The following is a 14748-nucleotide window of genomic DNA, read 5'->3' on the forward strand; positions in this document are numbered from 1 at the left end:
TTCAGGCATTATTCCAACTTACGAGGGAATGAAGCATAAATAATATTATCCAGAACTAAAAATTAAAATCCATGAAATAATAAATAATTGCGACATATGTAATGGTGGAAAATATGATAGAAACCTGATCAAAGCTAAATTTCAAATTACCGAAACACCACATACAGTTAATGAAATTGTTCATATAGATACTTATGTTAACAGTAAACCATATAAAAAAGTTTGTTTTCGATAATGAATTTAATTCAAAACCAATCCAGGAATTTCTAAATACAGAAAATATAGAACTTCATGCCACTAAACCACATAGCCATATGGGAAATTCAGATGTAGAAAGAATAAATAATACTCCTACCGAACGTATCAGAACCCTAAATTTAGAAGAAAAAGTTCCTATTACTATTCAAATGTGTAACGCCGTAAAGCTTTATAACAATTCATTTCATACCACAATAAAAGCTACACCTTTAGATGTTCAAAACAACAAAATTAATCATAGCATAATTAAAAATCGGTTAGAAGAAGCAAATTTGAAGATCATTTCTAAACATAATACAAGAAAGGAAAATTACCTAGAAACAAGGAGAGAAGGTTTCATTCGAAATAACAAAAGCGTTAGACACAAAGAAGAACAAAAATTTTTTAAAAGAAATCTAGAAAACGTTCATACATCAAACATTGAACGTCCTTTTAAGTTTGCAAATGACAACAGAAACTCTAACGACAATTAACCCATTTTAAAACAAAAATCTATCTATTTCAGTGTAGTGTATATATAACTCTTAAATGAAGATAAAAAAAATATACCTTTTTTGAATTCCGAATATACATATATAACCTATATTCCCATCGATCGTCTCAATTTTAATAAATATGTACTTACCATTGTTGAAAATAAAATTCTAAAAATAAAAAACAATAATTACCTATCATAATTTGTATTAATATTAATATAAAACAACGTTTCTTTTGTTTAAGCACTGTACATAGATACACTAAGCTATTAAAATCATATTTACAACAACTCCAATTTAAAAATGTTTACAAATTATAAATTTGTATAAAAAAATACTGAATTAATTAAAATTTACTAAAATTATATATTTTTGTAATGAGATCCAGGAGAATCTCAAATCAAAGGGTGGAGGAGTTACATTCCCATACTCTAAACACGTAGTAATTATACTAAATATAGTAAGTGCTTAATATCGTACTAGCATAATAATATCGTAATAATATATAGGTTCCAAAATCAGCTAAGTTGAGTTGAGAGTGAGCGTATTCCTGTTATGTGAACGTCAACTCAACTATAAACATACATATGTACAAAGAATGTCCGTACAGTTAATCTTAATATTAGAATTAAGCGCACTAACAAATAATGCTAGTACAGCTAGCCCTACTAAGAAAACTAACAAGCAATGTCATTTAGGTAAGTCTTAATTTTCACTTTAATAAATACGGTTGTGTGAAAAAAAAGGCCAAAGCTCTTTTTTTATTTTTTCCAAAACCATAACGCGGTTGTTAACTCGGCTATAATCGCGTAAGCGGTGTCTACGCCAATTAAGATAAGGAGGTACTAGAAATATCGTCAGCAAGATGGTACTATTAACTGCTTTAGTGGTTTGTCAGATATGATCAAGCCTGTTAGGTTGGCATGCCTCCACTTTTAAGAAGTTTTAAACCACAGATGTAATTCCCTATTTCGATGCCTCGTCCAGTTTTGTACCTTAATTTGTGAATGTGGCAATGATACCATTCCACCCTTGGGCATTACCAAATTTCACATAATGGGAAGAAATATGTTTACTAAAATATCTCAATTTGTAGTAATGTTATCACTTGTACAGATGAGGGTTGGAAAGAGAGATATCATAATCAATTTGACACATAGAACTCTATATTCATCTCGATTACTTTTATGTAACGAGTGATCCAAGATCACGTGAGTCGTGTCATATTACTTTTGTTCATTATTGTTTGCCATTTCATCATGGAAAGACTTACGCCTGAACAACATTACAAATCGTTCAACTTTATTAACGTTTTGTAAAGAATGTGTTTTGCCCGCTTCGCTCAACTTATGGTCAATTTACTGTTTGTACGATTCGCAACACAATCACCCATCTTGAGACCCAGTGTATGGAACGACTTGGCACAATTTGCGTCGAGATCTTAAATTTAAAGAGTTCAAAATCACTGTCTTGTAATGATGTTTGTTTTTACCACACTAAACACCATTGCTGAAATGAACATACATAGTAATAACTGGGAAATCCCCTGATTCGATAAACCTTATCTACACATTTTGTTCGCATGATATTTATACGAGTAGTACATTGCTGAATGGATATCTTCAGTGACGATACCGACTTTATCCAGTTCGTCGCAAACAATTGCGCTTGTTATCAAGTAGCGACGAATAATTATGTAGCTATGTAAATATTTTTCTTTATTGTTATTCTAATTTTTCTGTTCTTAATACTGCCTTAACAGTTTTTTTAGTATTTTTCTTAACCTACCAATTTTTCACCTGTATAGATTATGTATTTTAAGTTTTAATGCTCAATAAAATGCCACATGAACATACGATTTGTATGCATATCTGAAAATTTATAGTTTTCATCATTTTTACACGGTTTTTCGAAGTAAATATAGTTCTTTTTTTCAGATGACATGGAACGTATCCCCCATTTTACTATAAGAAACGCCTCTTTTTTCATACGGATATCTGAGGGACGTATCTACCGTATAAAAAAAAGAGGGTTGGGTGTATATAAAAAAAGGTACACTAATTGTAACTCAAAAACGGCTGAACCGATGTGGAGAATTCGTGGGGGTATAGAACCAGAAGAAGGACATAGGATACTTTTTACATCTTATGTTAAGCAGTCAATACATAAAGGCTCAATATTCTCCAAGCATTGTATTTAAAGGTCAACGATTCGATTTCGGTGGTGGTGGTAACACCGTCTAATGATTGCCAACAACGCGGTAATTTCTCGGTTGATTTAAGTCACCGAAATTTACAAATGTTTAAAATCGTTTTATGGTGAAATATGCACGAAAAATTTCAAAATGATCCACTCTCAGAAATAATATATTGAGAATGGTAAAATAGAACTGCAACCAACTACGCAGTGCATTATATTGTCTTACAAATTGGTTAATTGAAAGTATATTCCTGAAGTAAAAATTAATTATTTGGATTATAACTGGTTCAGTAATCATTCCACATTAGCGGCCTAAAATGCAGATGTTGACGAAATTATTTTCCAGATGTAACAGTTGTTGTCTGGCTACCAGATTTATATTTAATATACTGTTGTTGATGGACGTATGTTCTTTACACGTAAATTATCTAGATATAACCAAAATAAAATGACATAATCTTCGTTAGAGAATTGTTTCACCTATTGTTAATCAGCGAAATTTCAATCCATCTCCATTGTACAACCGTAAACGCTTGGTAATTAAAATATTATTTTAGTAACCAATTGAGTAAATTTAATGGAGAAATCGTTCTCTTGTCACGTTTTCCAATGACACTGTTAGAATGTACAATGCTAACGCAGCTGTATTAAATTGCATTTGAAAACTTTTACAATTAAAAACTATAAATATTATAGTTATAGTATATATCTATATATATAAAAATCAATGCCACTTTCTTTGTAAGGTCATCACTCATAAACGGCTGAACCGATTTGGCTGATTTTTTTTTGTTGTATTTGTTATTATAAGGAGAAGGTTCTTATGTAAGAAAAAATTACGAAAGTTGCCGGAAAGCCCCTAAAAACAGCCCTTTTCTTTTTCCCATACAAACGTTTTATTTTGTATATACATACATACATACATATGTACAGATGTAAGTAAAAATGATTGTTTGTTTGTTAGTAACGCTAACGCTCGAGAACGGCGGAACCAATCTTCATGAAATCAGAAGTTGTTCGCTGTGGATCTGGAAAGGGTTAGATATAAAAAAACCATATACTTTTCATAAGGAAAAGTCGAAAAATTGGAAATTTCCAAAAAGTGACTTTTCATATACTTTTTTGTTTTGTTTTTCAATATTTTGATTTGTAAATTATTTGAATCGTTCAATTTCGGTCGCTTACTTTTTTATACCGGAAAAATTATTGAAAATTATTCAGTGAAAACTTTATGTGTGTTTCAAACGAAGTGATCAATTACAGATTGAAAGTTGTTACGAAGCAACGAAGACATCGCGCTAATATCGCTCTTTTTGCCATCAACGTATGGCAGCCCAAGACAAACGAACTACATGAGACTCCCAGGATGCGATGACATATGTGTGGAATTATGGATCGCTGTCAATCAGCAAGCGATCATCACGATAATATACTGTATATACAAGTATGGTGCAGTCAGATGCTGGATGTACTCTGTTGAGTTGCAAAAAAGAGGTTTGCCCCACGCACACATTTTTCTTTGAATGGTGGATGGTAGTTACACCAGATCAAATTGATGAAATCATTTCTGCGGAAATTCCTCATGCAGAGAAAGATCCATTATTCTACGAAGCGATGAAAACCAATATGGTGCATGAACCTTGCGGGCACCACAATCCCACTTGCAATAAATGCACGAAACACTATCCACGTGCTTTTCTTTCGGAAACGCAAACTGGAAATGATGGAGATCCACTCTATCGTCGTAGCTCATCAGACGGCAATGGCAGGACATTTACCATTCAACTTAGAGTAGTGAATATCGAAGTCGACAACATATGGATCGTACCATATTCGCCACTATTGTCTAATTCACATTCAAAACCCATGCCAATGTTTGATATTGTAGTTTGGTGAAATCGACTTTTCCGACTGTTGTGCGTTTCGCAGTTCATTTGGAGAATGGCTAAAGAGTGTTTTTCAACCCAGAGAATACAGTAAAGCCAGCGGAAACACTTCCAACAACATTAACATTGACATTGACGAGTCTTTTCTCAAATTGCGTCAGTGATTCGTTTGTGAGAACATTGCTCAATTTGTCAATGCCTTGATATTATGCATGGAATGCATCGCCAAAGAAATAGCTACGCAGAAAGCAAGGCCAACCAATATATTGTCATCCAGGTGTGTTCTCAACTAATTCCTTAGGACGAATTTACATAATCCACCCGAAAAACGACGATTGCTAATACCTTCGGTTGCTATTGATAAATGTACGTGGTTCAATTTCATTTGAGTCAATGCGCACTGTGAATGGTAGAGTGTGTGTAACATTTTGAGAAGCATGCAAGCAATTACAATTGCTGGAACATGATAATAAATGTAATCAAACGATGGACGATTCGATAGCTACTTCGCATGCTACTGAAGTTCGCACACTTTTCGCGATGGTCATTTCGACATATCAGCCTTCAAATTCGCGTCACTTACGGGATACGAAAAAAATTACATTGCCGATGAGATTTTACATCGTATTCGCTACGGATTGGAAATGGGCAAATTCCGATCGTCTTGACAATGACACGAAGTCGTGAATTATCCAGTGGAATTTCTAAATTCTTTGGAGAGGCTTGGTATGCCGCAGCATCATTTGCGTCTCAAAGTTGAACCTGTCATTATTATGTTTCGCAATCTTCATGCGCCGAAACTGTGCAATGGAACCCGACTGATTGTGACGCAGCTATCGACTACAGGGGGGCAGAATGCTTGATTCTACGAATTCTTTTGAGTTCCAACGATTTGCCATTTCAGTTCAAACCTATTCAGTTTCCAGGTAAATTGCATTTGAAATGACAATCAACAGGACAGAAGGATAGTAGCTAGAAGAGTGTGGGATAAATCTGGAAATGCGTTTTTCACACGGCCAGATATGTATGCGTGGCGTGTTCACGATTTCGAAACCCATCTTCTCTGAACATTTACGCACCAGAAAAGAAACCAAAAAAATTTTGTTCATCAAGCTGCGCTACGTTAAAAAAAAATTAGAAAAATCGCAAATAAATGATTTTCAACACAATATAAATTCAACTTTCTTTTCATTTCAAAACATATAATTTCACGCAGGAAAACGGCTGCGGGGTCAGCTAGTATATGGTATATACATACATACAAGGTGCGTTCGAAAATAAACAGGACTTTTTGAATCTAGCGCCCCTGGTGGCGCCATCTACATATATATCGACTTATGCGTTAGAATCTGTTATCTTTATCGATTGTCCAGTGAGAATTTCATGACATTTTATTGATTGGAACAGAAGTTACTGCTTTTTAAGTGTCAGTATGTTTCTGTTATCGGTGCGAAAATGAGCTTCGAACAAAAAGCCAACATTAAATTTTGTTTTAAAATTGGTGAAACTTTTACCGAAACCTTTCAAATGATGAAACAAGTTTATGGCGATGATAGCAGAGTACACTAGTGGTTTCAACGTTTTCAAAGTGGTCGTGAGGACATAAATGACGATCAACATGTGGATCAATCAAAATCGGTGATCACCGGAAATTCCATCGAAACTGTGCGTGAGTTCATCAAAAATCAGACGAAATCATCATTGAAATTCATGGAAACGCAATTGAACGTCTCCAAAACATCAATTTATCGCATTTTGACCGAACATTTGGGCTTACGAAAGGTGTGTGCACGGTTTGTTCCGCACAAATTGACTGACGACCAAAAATTGCCTAGAATCCAACATTCGGAGGAAGATTATTTGACCAAAAATCACATTTTAACCATTAATTACTCCCCGTATTTACCTGATATGGCACCATGCGAGTTTTCGGTAAAATGAATTTGCCCATGAAATGAAAGCGTTACGCAGACGTAGAGACCATTCAAAAGGCTTGCACCGGCATACTGGCGGCCATACCGGCCAATGAACTAATACACTCGTTCGACATGCTTTTGCACCGTGCAAAAAGCTGTAATGAAGCAGAAGAAGACTACTTTGAATAAAATAAATTGATTTTGCGAAAAAAACATTTGTTCTGTCTTTTTTGAAGTCCTGTTTACTTTGGAAGGCACCTTGTATATATTATCAATATGACGGGTAAGTTGAGAACCGAAGCTGTTTTTTGACCGTCCATATCTCGGTAAATTTGAGTAAAAATTAAGATATCTTGTTAAATCCGGTACACGTGATCATTGGTAGTCATGGGAGGTTGGCATTGTAGATAATCGGAGTAAGTCGATCGCTGCGCCTACAAAATAGTGTTGAGCGAAAACGTTTAGAGTGCTATAACTAAAGCGGCCCATAACTAAATACCCAATATGTGAACCAAAGTGCCACTGGCTCACTATTTACTAACTGCTTATCTTTGTAACCACCATATCATTAATTTTACTTTGGTAATCACTATGTGCATATGAACATATGTATAAACTGAACTGGGTTAAATCGAATAGTTATCCACACATATTAAATAAAAATACCCGTTTACTTATAACACATTTGTGTAATATACAACGTTATTTATTTGGAAAATATTTAACTTTATATAAACGATATTTTTCTTTAAGTTAAATGTTTATTTATTTCGGAGGTCTATGAAGGTAATCAAATTAAAAATAAAAGTATATAAAACGAATCTTGATGTGTTGATGGGCGAACTATATGTCGAATTGTGTTGAACTGTGTCGACGCGGCGCAGTGTATATAGCGTAGTTGAAGATCGAATTGTGAGTGTCGAATTGTATCTGCTTTCCCGTTGTCCATCCTTTTTGATGAGTGGGTTCATAGCTATAGTGCGTTGTGTTGGTGTCATCAGTAGTGGTGAATTAAGCTGTTTTATTAAGGTGCGCCAGTTTTCCCGGTTAAAGTGGGGGGGATGCTTAACTCATTTAAACATCCTGGGCCCCCTAGGCGAATATTTTGCCTAGTATTTTGTATAAGGCGATACATGTAATTTGCTTACTGTTGGCGAAGTAGCCGCGGTTGTAGAATGTATGCTGTAAGAAGCGATTTTGGTTTTAATATAAATTGTATTTTGTGTAAATATTGGCGCTTGAGGTAATAATTGATTTTGCGTGCTTTGACGACTTATTGTATTATTATACCAAAAAAAATATTTGCCTTTATTAATTTTATTAGCGGTTATTTACAATTTATTATTTATCGGTTTGGCATACCGGTGGTTTATTATATGCCTTTTCTGTATTATCGGCAACTGTTTGTTTTTTATTTATTCCCGGCTTATGAAGGATAGTAACTCCACGCCTGGCCAGATATGGCCAGAATGGGTACTCCTTAGCCCTGGTGTTAAGACTGTGACAATAGAGGGATCTTGCGGGAGAATGGCCGTGAATTGCGAACGGCTTCAATTCGTACAGTACAGAATTCTGCATAAGTGTTTAATGCTTTGTATAGCTGATTTCCCTAACTCACCCATATGAGGTGCGCTTGCATAGATGCGATAAGAGCGACCTCGGCTTTTTGTAAGCGTAGGTGCGTCACTTTATCGCATTGGGAGTATGGTGATCCCTTAATTTCCTTTTGAGATTTTATTTATTTATTTTTGATAAGTAATAAAATTGTCGACTATTTTATACAACTGTGTATTTTATGTTGTAGTACGTATGCACTAAGTTGGCGTTTAGTAGCTCGCCACCGCTCTAGGATTTGTTCAGAATTGTTTTTCATTATTGGCGAAAGCCATCCTGCGGGGCCGAAAAGTTGTATGTGCTTTAATTAGTTTGGACTGTCAGAGGTAACTGTGACTTTGGTTTTTATACCACTTTGTGGAGTATTGGGAAATTGTGGCTCTAGTGGTAGTCGTACGACGTACCGGCCATTATTTGATCGAGTAGTTGTGGCTTTAGAAAAGTGCTCACAATACTAATCTTTTATAGTTTTGTTTGTTATTGGAAGTTTTCTTAACGTTTGCATTTCACTTAATTGTGAATTAAGGTATTTGTTTTTATTATACTCAACTTGAGTTGGTGTAATGGTAACCAGTTCTGTAACTAGTCCATTTTGTGATTCGCTGTGCAGCGTTTGAGATTTTCGTGCCTTTGAACAGCATGGTGTTTCTTGGCAATTTTTAGTATTTTGGTTTTCTGTATTTGCTTTTGAAGTTGAACCCGTGGTTCTTTTTGTATAAGCGCTTCTTTAGGGTGAGATGGGATATATGCTGTAATGAAGCATTGAATGATGTCTTTTGTGACAATAGATGCAATTGAATTTGCTTTTGCAATTCTTAAGATAATGTGTATGGGACAAGCAGTTTGTACAGAGTCTTTTTGATCTGACAAAGTTGTTCCTTTCATTAATGTTTAATTTTTTAAACTTCTCGCAAGTTTTAAGCTTATGCCCTCTTGTGCATAGTTCGCATGACGTATGTTTTCTTTGTTCGGATGTGAACGTTTGTGTTTTGTTGAAAATTATGTTTGATTTGTTGTTGCTTCTAGCTTGGGGTCTATTTAAGCTTTTATTTTGGTCGTGTTTAATGTTCTTTTTCTTGATTATTTTTTCTTCTTACCTTTCCGCAATTTCATATTGGGTGGTGAGAAAATCTTTCATTTGTTGCCACGTTGGGAACTTTTTTCGTGATGAGAGCGATTGCTCCCATAGAAGTAACGACTTTTCTGGTAATGCGGCGGTGCAAATGTTTACCAGAATTGGGTCCCAGCTGTCTGTGGGAATATTTTGTGTCGACAGAGTCGACAAACAATTAGAAACAGTAGATTGTAGTATTACAAATTCTTCACTTGTTTCTTTCGTGATTTTAGGCAAGTTTAGTAGTGTCGTTACTTGCTTATCGACCAATATTCTTTCGTTTTCATATCTAGCTTTTAGAGCTTCCCAAGCCAAATTGAAATTATCGTCATTAGGAGCGAACTGTTTTACTATTATCCCTGCTTGACCTTTAGTTTTGTATCTGAGGTGATACAATTTTTGCGTTAGTTGATCGGAGATCATAGCTTTTGTGTCTTCGTACTGGTCTAAGCAGTTTTCGTATATTGCGTAAGCCGATGATTTAAAATTATGTGGCAAGTCTGAATCGTCAGATTCTAGTATGGCGTCATGAGCCGCTTGGAGGCGAGTCCAAAAATTTTCAAGATTTTGAATTTCGATTTCTAATAACGATTCAGAGTTTTCATGAATCGGCGAAGAGGCAAATCTAGTGCAGTATCTTGTTAAACTGTCACTTTCGGAAATAAATCTAGCAACCTATTTTGAGCCCTAGCTCCAGGTGTACTTTGATTTTTGTTATTGTTCATTATTTTGGTTGTATGTAGAAATATTTTTTTTTTTAATAAATGGTTTCTCAGTGTGGACTGAATACTTTTTTAAGTATATATACTTTTTTTGTTTTTTTTTTGTAAAAGACGGGTTATTTTCTCTTTTTTCTCAATTTTATTTTTATTTTATATGCTTTGTTTTGAAACCGCAATATTAATTTTAAGTATTTTCTATATTGGTATATAGGCGCACCCTAATGATTGGCTAGCATGTACTTGTTTTTGTGCAATTGAGAGCTCGTCGAAGAGATCAATATGCTTTGTACATGCACGAATTGTTTGTGCTAATGATTTTGTTCTTAAGCAATTGAGCGCTCGTTAACTCGCCTATTACACGCGGAAACAAAAGTTGCGGCAACTCTTGGTTTATAGGCGAGGGGGCGACGAGGAGAGGAGAATCGCGTCGAGTTTCCAGTGTTCACCAACTCGCTTTGTGTTCTTATCCGTAACAGTTCGCTGCGACGTTTTTCGGCATTCGTGTTCTTTCTTTCGTAGTACATAGTTGCAGTTGCGTATATTTTTTTTGAAATTAATATTTTGAATATATTTAAAAAAATTTAATTTCATCTTTTGGTAAGTAATTTGCAAATATGTATACAGATATACATAATATAATATAAATATTTTAGAAAGTGGAGTATGACGAAAAAATCGAATTAATTAAAGATATTGTGAAATGTATGGAGGAAGCCGTACAAGTTGATTCAAACGATAGTGAAAAGGGTGATATATGTATGTGAAGGACTGTTATATAATCTTTGTTTTAATTTTGAATTATAGATAAAATGTATTTTTTATTGACAGAACTGATTAATGTATGTGATAGTGTGGAACAAATATCTATAAGAAAAAAGAAACGACAATGGGTTAAAGTAAAGTGAAAGAAAATGAAAAAAAAACTCGAACAGAGTTGCGCAACACAAGTTGCTCGTGTGAAGGTAATGGGCGACAGCAAAAGAGAATCGCCCGAGAATTAGCAACTTTTGTTGCCGCGTCTAATAATGGACTAAAGAGATCAATGCGTTAGATAGGTTTGAACGAATAGAGAGTGCGAAAACGGAATTGAAAAAAAGATGTGCACTTTCCTATGTAAATGTGTATGCTTTGCTCTATATGTAGGTATAATAAATTATATATTATTAGCTAAATATGCTTATATGTAAGTTTGTATTTTTTGCAACTCTTGCTTTGTTTTGTTTTTGTGTTATAATACTCATTTAGTTTGTGCCTTTGCTTACTTAATTTATGCAATCCTGCTTACTGCGTTATTAAGCAGAAGAGGTATTGCCGGAAAATATTGTAAGTAAATACTTGAACTTTGGCTTATTTCTGTTTTTAAAACTGTTGAGTTTGGAAGCACAAAGTTAAGCATATAACGCTATCAATTTTATGTACCTACATATACATATATTGGAGATGTATTTATATTTATTTTAAATCGGTATTTTGATTTTTGCTGGAAAGTTTTGATATATTAACCAAACGGATTTTTTATTACAGGTTTTATTTATGATTACATATATAAAACTATAACTTTAGACATACAAGTTAGCAACACTAAAGTTAACTGCCATAAGCAGAATAATGCTGGATAAGCAATTAACCAACTAACATCCGGCACGCGCAGTGTAAACTACAGCCAGGCCGACCAACAGTAATGCAAGCATTGCAACAATTGCAAATCAACATCCGGCATACGCAGAATTACGCGGCACAAGTAAATAAGTCAATAGTGCTAGCATAAGTAATTTTAAGTTATAAATAAGGGATAAATTAAAAATGTAATTAGTCTTAGCAGAACGTTTTGTCAATAAAGGTAATTTTGACCAAAAAAATTAATTTTTTTTGTCGTTTCAATGTAACCGGCAATAATTGGCGCCCGAGCTAAAGAAGAAAGCTTGTTCGGTTCGCGAAAGTTAAAAGTGCCGTTAAAAAAAAAAAAACGCCGCGAAAAAGACAAGGTTAGCCTTTAACTGGTGACAAGTGGTCCCACAGGCCGAGCGGATTAAAGGATAAAAAAGTAACCAACACATAAAGAGGGTGAAAAGGATAGGAAAATCCTTCCTGGACGCTCCAGCGACACCGACAAGGAACAGCAGCAAAAAGCCTACAAAAACAAAAACAGTGTGAGAAAGTGTACCCCAGTACAAACACGGAACAGGACAAATACACACTCATCGGTTTCGAGGATCATCATGAAGCTGTATATAGTGTAAGTAGCATAAGAAATATAATTAATAATAAGACCAGAGAGGAAAAATTGTAGAAAAAGTTTAGGAAAAAAAAATTTTTGTTATTAATAATAAATAAATTGTGTATTAAGTGAAGCTATAGTGTAAGTAAATATAAATAACCAAAAAATAAAATACGGCTTGTACAGCCAATAACATAAACTAAACTGAAAATAATATTGCTTAACTCTGCGATTCCGTAGCCAACTCAGGAGTTGACCGGACCCTCCAGGGTAAAAAAGCCCCCTTCCTAGAAGGGATAACAAAAAATATAAATATTCAAACTAAAATAGTGGTATAAAATTTTTTGAAAGAAAAATAATAATAGAATTTAAAAATGGCAAATCCAAACAATCTAATTAGACCCCCCGTACTTCGGATTAATCCTCCTGCTGCATCAACAGCACCGTCAGGCCCTAATAACACAATTCCGCCAGAATTGGCGAACATGATAAAAAACATGGTAACTTTAGCAATAGAGGCAAGTGTACCTAATGTAGTCCATAATATTCTTAATAATAAAATAAACCCGGTCATTACGGACCAAACAATAGACGAACAATTCCAAAACAACATGAATGAAATGGATAAGATTCCAGACGTTGTGAGATCCCTAAGAGAATTTTCAGGCAATGCCTCAGAATTTAGTTCCTGGAAAAAAAGTGTTGAACGCATTTTAAGAATCTACGAACCCTCAAAAGGTACACCTAAATATTTCGGCATTTTAAATGTCATCAGAAATAAGATAGTTGGAAAGGCAGATATAGCCTTAGAATCCTACAACACCCCCTTAGACTGGACAGCAATCTCCCGCTGCTTAACCACTCACTACGCAGACAAACGAGACATAGGCACTCTAGAGTACCAAATGACATGTCTCATACAAGGACGAATGACAATTAACGAATTTTACCAAGAGGTATATGGACACTTATCTTTACTTTTGAACAAGATAGGATGTATGGAGATAGGAGAAGAAGCAATTCACTTGTTAATGGAGAATTACCGCGCTAAGGCCCTCGATACTTTTATAAGAGGACTTTCTGGTGATCTTCCCCGGCTACTTGGCATTAAAGAACCAAAAAGCCTACCTGAAGCCCTCCATCTTTGTCTCAAATTAGAAAATCAAAGCTTCAGAGCTTCTCACGCTAATAACCAAACCTTTATCACACCATCAACTTCTCGTCAACAACTCATAAATCAGCAACAGCCACGACAGCAATACACCCAACCCATATATCATCAACCATTAAACCCTCAAACTAGATTCAAATTTTATCCTGAACTAGCTTATCTACCAAATCCCTTGACATATTCCAACCCACAAAACTACCATAGCAACCAACTAAACCTTAATCACCCTAACATCCAACAACATTCAAATCGGAATCTAAATCAATTTAGTCAACAATATCGGCAACAAAACCAAAATCTATATAGTCCACAGCAAAACATTGCTCCTCCCAGACCCCCTAAACCACCTCAACCGATGGACGTGGATGAGAGTATAAGGACAAGAGCCGTTAATTACGCAAATCGGCCAAAACCCCAAGAATTCGGTAAAAGACCATCAAACGCTTCAATGATACATAACCCCCCACAAAAAATGCAAAGAAACTTTCACATAAATTCTAACGAACCACCAGAGGACCAATACAACGAAAGCGTATACAACTACAATGACCAATACAACTACAATAACCAATACGACTACAATGAGCAAACATACAATGAGCCAAATCACGAGGACACAATTGAAGAAACACTCGACCTCACTGACGTACATTTTTTAGACTAAATAGCTCTTCGCTACCTTATTTTAGATGCAGGAAGAAGAGCGGCGAAATAATGCAAATATTAGTAGACACCGGATCCAATAAAAATTACATACAATCAAGCTTAGTAGAAAAAGCAATAGCGAACAATACTCCTTTTCTAGCCAACTCAGTAGGCGGCAAAATAAAAATTACTCACCATACATATCTAAATCTTTTCAATTTGGAAAATTGCAAATTAAAATTTTTCCTATTGCCAACACTCACCACTTTCCATGCCATATTAGGAAACGATAGCTTAAAAGCACTTTCAGCAATCATACACACAAAAGAAAATTACATGGTAGTAGCAAATACGAAAAGAATCTATCTAAGACAATATAATGTACAGGACGTTAACTTAACACATATCCGTGACGAACATATAAGTACAGTAGAAAAACATGCAATTAGAAACTAGTACAAAAGCACCGAAATCTATTTTCGGAACCGGACGAAAAACTAACCTACACAACAAAAGTAGTTGCAGGAAT

This window comes from Bactrocera dorsalis, chromosome 6 (assembly GCF_023373825.1).
Source record: "Bactrocera dorsalis isolate Fly_Bdor chromosome 6, ASM2337382v1, whole genome shotgun sequence".
In the NCBI taxonomy this organism is placed as follows: domain Eukaryota; kingdom Metazoa; phylum Arthropoda; class Insecta; order Diptera; family Tephritidae; genus Bactrocera; species Bactrocera dorsalis.